The following is a 5,941-nucleotide window of genomic DNA, read 5'->3' as shown; positions in this document are numbered from 1 at the left end:
AGTCAGATCATAAGCACACTGTAGTCTGGACTGTAGCCTGGGTACCATCTGATCAGAAGTTATCTTGGTCTGGAAAGTCTGATCAGAGGTCTCTTTGATTGGAAAGTCTGATCAGAGGTCATTTCAGTCTGAATAGTCTGATCATAGCTCAATTTGGGTCTGGATCTCAACCTGGTTAGGGTGCACCCCTCGGATGATTGTGCTCTCAACTTTTTTTCTACCATTTTAAATAGGAAGTTAACCACTGTGAACTCAAGGTTTTCGATTTTTTCCATATATCTTATTAATATGCTCGATCAAAACGGATCCATAAACTTGCTCTATGGGGCATCTCTTACCAGATCAAGGCAAAAATTTTTTCAGAATCATGGAAACTTTTGAATACACCGATTATAGGCTCTTTCATGGGGTGGTTTATGATCAACATTAAATTGTTTGGGGGAATTTTGATTAGATTATAATACAACTCAAATAATACGTGAAAAGTTCTTGTTTGCTCTACGACAGCAGCTTACGCTCATGCTAGGCCCATAGGCTCATGCTACTTTGACTGACAGGCCAATATCACGCTGGTTTGTCTGAACACTGCTGAAAGAGAGAGACTACTCCAAGGAGCTGCAGGCATGAAAGGAAAGAGGAAGCCAATTTTTACACACCAGGTCCCGATTCAGTGTCCACTGCATTATGCATAAACAGATCTCAATTTTCCTCTTAATGTATTTTTGGAGCCCATTTGTTTGTAGTAGTCTAATGGGCATGACTCCCATGCATTCCAATATCGTCCGGTTATTTTTCTCCATCATTTAAAATGTAAGCAGGTTTGTCGTTTATTGGCTTCATGAATTCACGTTTCAACACAAAAACTTGATCATGATGTCAAAATAAACATTTTTTTACGATGATGGCAGAAGTGGTGTTCACCTTTTTGATGCGTGCTAGTTGGCGACATGCCATCAATCGATCTCTGTCCAAGGCGAATTTTTTTTTCAGAATCATGGCTAAGTCTGAAATTTTTGAATACACTGATTATAAGCTCTTTCATGGGGTGGTCTATGATCAAAATTAAACTGTTCGGGGGGATTCTGATTATATTTTGCAGCTCAATTACTCCGTGAAAAGTTCCTCTGCTCTACGACAACAACTTATGCTCATGCTAGGTCCATAGGCTCCTGCTACTTTGACTGACAGGCCAGTATCACGCTGGTTTGTCTGAACACTGCTGAAAGAGAGAGACTACTCTAAGAAGATGCAGGCCTGATAGGAAAGTGGATGCCAACTTTCTCACCAGGTCCCGCTGCATGGATGCATGGATGCTGTATATAAGCAGCAGCATCAATTGATCACAGCTTGTTCCCTGGCAAATTTATTTAAAAACAAATTGTTAATTTTCACTCTGCTTTCTTCAAAGATCCATCTGACTTAGTTCAACAATTTTCATCATCGAGATTCAGGTAAAATATCATTTCTATAATATGAAATCACTACTCACTGGGCGGTTAAAGTTGGTGCGCAAATTTTATCAGAAATGTACCGTAGGCTATAAAAGACTAAAAATGCCAAAATGCTGCGCAATTCAGCGTCCAATTATCTGGTATCATCTACGATCAGAACATCAGTTCAGACACCTGATAAATTTTAGCCGAGAACGTTGGCAGGATCTTGAACAGCTTTCACGTCAATTTTTTGAACCTGTCAAACGTTTTATAAATTTAACTCTTTGTTACTAAGCTCTTTGGGGACATCATTTTTTTTACCAGTGTCTTCTTTGTATGGGTGACTTAAATTGATGAGCAATAGTAATAAATCTCATAAAATCAGATTTTGCTTCAGAAATGCCATCTGGAATTGTTCTTCAATTGCTGTTGGTGACTGTGTCCTTCGTTGAACTGTGCATGTGTGTGTGTCCCGCTCCATTTGAGTCAGTTCCCAAATTGACAAATCAGTTTTGCTACTCATTGGCGAATATATCTGATGGGCTTCACAATTTACAGCAGTCATGGCAGATGTGTCAAGAAATGAGTTTTGTTGCATATCCTGTTGTGTTCTTTAATGTGGTTAGATTGCCTACATGTTGATTCTGCTAGCATTTAATTCGTTAATATAAAGACAGAGAGCCAGAAATGCCGATCGGTTGTCTTCCAGTCCCCTTTGCTTTATTTATAAGCGCCCGTACCTAAGGCACAGTGACAATCAGTATTGATTCAGAACAATTTCAGAGAATTTTCAAGTTTTAGCACTGATTCAGAAGGATTTCAGAACCAACTTTGAAGCGATTTCTGAATTAATCTGCGTCAGAGCAAACTTCAGAGAAAATGTTTAGTATTATTCTGAATCAGAAGATAATTTAGAATGAATCTTTGAATTAGCTCTGAATCAGACAAATTCAGTGCAAAATGTGGCCTGAATTAGACTCTGATTCAGTACTGAGTTTGCGTTAGAAGTAGGTACAAGCGAGCTACAACAAAATATATATTGTTGTAGAGCACTTACCTACCGGGATTGATTTCCATCAGTGATTCCCCGGGTCGAGATGTCAGCGCCGTTTAAGCGCATTATTTTGTAAGAAGTGCGCTGAATGTGCTAAAATTATGTAAGAAATGAGTTTAATGCGCTGAATTGCGCTGATTTTTCAGTTTTTTCAGCGCAAAAATCTAACATTATTTTGCGGTGAAATGCGCTGAAATTTTGTATGAAATTTATTTGAGATTCAGCGCATTTCTTAAAATTATTTGGTGGATTTAAACGCTTTTTGACACCGATTCCTTAATCTAGAACCATTTAATTTTCTTTATTTAACGATTAACTTTTCTTAAAAAATGCGCTGAAAAACAATGGAAATATGTAAGAAATGCGCTGAAAATTCAGCGCTTTTCTTACATAATTTCAGCGAATTTACTCCTAAACTGTCTATTGCTATAAAATCAAACTAAATGGAAGCATTTGAGTTATACATGGCGCAGTGGATTGAGTAAAGGCTACGTCACCGGAGAGAAGGGTTCGATTCTCAGTAACAGTTGTTTTTTTGAGAACTCGGTGGTTTTCAGCGCGATTCAGCGCATTTAAGCGCATTTCTTACATAGTTTTTCTTGACCCGGGTCACTATACTAATCCGCTAGAAAACAATGATGATCAGCAGTGGATTTTTGCTATTTTTTGAGGAAATAGAAAATTCACTCTGGGACACTAATTCACTACTATTAGCCACAACTATTTTCAAAAACATTCTTGTGCACACTGAACATGGTTCTTGTTCGGCATTCCTAAACTAACCCCGCCCTACCTCGAAAGCTCCACTCCTATGAGGTTATCGGCTTTGTGCATTAAATTATAACCAGTCAAGCACACAATTACTACAAAACAAGTTTCACCCTCAAAAAATGGTTTTAATTGATTTGTCAAAGATATAAGCGTGGAAATTCTAATGCAATGTGATGCCAAGTAATATTGGGCTAATTCAATGCTCTTAATAAAAATTTTGGTGAAAACTTAGGAAAAATTTAGAGAAAATCTAGTGAAAAAATTGTTTCTAAGAAATATTATTGACATTACAAGGCAACATTAGGGGATAATGTCTCGTAATCTGGAAACCAATAAACTTTTTAAATCTACGCTGAAACACTCCGAGAAAACACAAATGAGACTATAAAGCTTAAAGTTGTTGTCAACTATAGTGCCCATTAAGTGTTTCAACAGGCGAAGTCTTTCTTAATAACTTTCAACTTATCTTTTTAAATAATTCTTTATCAGGTACAATTTTAATTGATCTATTGTTATCAGTTAGGAAAAATAAGTTATCGGGATGCTTAATGTGGAAAAAGAAATCAATTTGAGGGATTCTGTTTTCTTATTATAAAGACATTTTATGAAAGAATGTCGAAACTTTATTAACATCTTATACTACTACCAGTAACAAAAACTTTTGAGAAATTTATCAAGACTCAACAAGACAAATGTAACAAATCACAACATGAACAATTGGTAGTCATACAAGAATCATATATGATTTCCTAGAAATCATACAGGGATTAAACAAAAAAATTCAAAGACTGAAAACTGAATAAGATTCTTTTTCTATTGAAGTTGAGGATATTTATTGCAAATTATACAAGGTCATATATGACACGAAAAACGTTGACTGGTGCCACAAATTTTGGATAACGCAGTCAGAGGACCTATTAAACAAATAAACAAAAATGGTAAAAATAGATGTATAATTCTTGTTAATAATACTAGGTTCATGATATATGATTTCCCGATAATCATACAAGGATCGTGTATGATTTCTTAGTAGTCATACAAAGATCGTACTTGGATATACGATATGATCTGCATGACACTATATACGACCAGTGTATGACTACTAAGAGGTAGCGACCCGGGAACTACCCATAAAAGTTATTTTTGAAAATGATTCACAAAATTTTACAATTTTTATTGAATAAGAAACACGTTACGCGATATTTGATTTCCGAATTATGTAATTGGCAGGAGTTTTTGATAAACTGCAGGAAACCTGATTATATAGTTCCCAAATTCTTTCAAATTATTCGATATAAAATCTTTACAATAACAAGAAATGAGGAGAATTTTTTGGCGCTGAAATCTAAGCGCCAAAAATTAAAAATTCTTGGAAATTAAAATTTCTTGGAAATCATACAAGGTCACATATGACACATAAAACGTCAACTGGTGACACAGATTTCCCGTATAATGTAGGCAGAAGACGTGTGAAATGAATATATCGCAATTGCAATCCACATTTGATTCTTTGCATGCACTAAAATATAAACTTTGCAATTTGGACATATTCACAAAACGATTTTGAGGTTTATATGCTAATTTTTGTTGATAATTCTTATAAATGAGCATTTATAGGTTTTAACTGGCTTCAGAGAGTATAAGATCTTTAGTTATGTTTTTGGACTTATTCTTTTATTTAGTGCCCAACTTTGCAAATGATATTGTAGGTTAGGGTCTTTTGGCGGATCACAAATATATGCTGGGGAACCACAACGTTGATGCCTAAGCGAGTAAAATTAAAAAAAAACATAAATGGAAAAAGATTTATGAAAAATAGACGTATGATTCTTGGTAATCATACTAGATCGTATATGAATTCCTGTTAATCATACGAGGATCATGTATGATTTCCTAGTAGTCATACAAGGATCTTATTAGGAAATACGTTATGATTTGTATGACATCATATATGATACTTGTATGACTACCGAGAAGTGGCGACCCTGGCAAATGTCAACCTGGGTATGCAACTCAAAGAGAATAAAAATGTTTCGCTTATTTTATGCAAATGGTTGCATAAAATTCAATGTAATGTCATCAAATTGGATGGAAAAAAATACTGTGAGACAATTGAGTCACTATATCAAATTTCAGAACGAAATGAGTGTCATTCTTGATTGGGCTAAATCTAAAGGACTTCCACTTGGAGGTGAAGCTGGTTACTGGACAGGTAAATAATTGAATAATTTTCCTGCCCTCCGGGGTCGAGAACAATTGGAAAAATATATAAGATATGCGGTGAAAAGTTGGTTTTTTCGCCACAATTTTCGTACAAAATTTCTTGGTGAATTGCGGTGAAAATATGTAAGTTCACCACTAGATTAAGCGGTGAACTTACACAAATGCACCACAGTTCACCGTCACCGCGTACTATAAGTTACCGTCCTTGGATTCGACCACGGATTCGAACCTCACGCCTCCTGCATGTCGGCCACTTCCTCTTCCAATGTGCCACTTCTCACTAAAATTTAGCATATTTGTTTTGAATTTAAGTAAAATTCACTCTTCTTTAGGTAAAATATACGCGTTGAACTTTTGTAAGATAAGCGCTGAAATTACAATTTTAAGCGGTGAAATGTGGTGAATGGGGTGAAATTATGTAAGTTCAACGCTTACTCTAGTGGTGAAATTCACCGCTTAA

General features: G+C 35.7%; 1 long non-coding RNA gene across 1 annotated transcript; it reads left to right on the top strand.

Moving 5' to 3' along the window:
• Positions 1–1,330: 1,330 nt before the first annotated feature.
• On the top strand, positions 1,331–5,471 carry LOC142347896 (uncharacterized). Its single transcript, XR_012760711.1, has 3 exons — positions 1,331–1,451; positions 1,831–2,054; positions 5,395–5,471. It is a non-coding gene; the product is annotated as an uncharacterized LOC142347896 (long non-coding RNA).
• Positions 5,472–5,941: the final 470 nt, after the last annotated feature.

This window comes from Convolutriloba macropyga, chromosome 10, assembly GCF_964194025.1.
Source record: "Convolutriloba macropyga chromosome 10, txConMacr16.3, whole genome shotgun sequence".
Classification (NCBI taxonomy): Eukaryota; Metazoa; Xenacoelomorpha; order Acoela; family Convolutidae; genus Convolutriloba; species Convolutriloba macropyga.
Note: the sequence above shows the minus strand (reverse complement) of the source record. Positions and strands in the feature narration are given on the sequence as shown.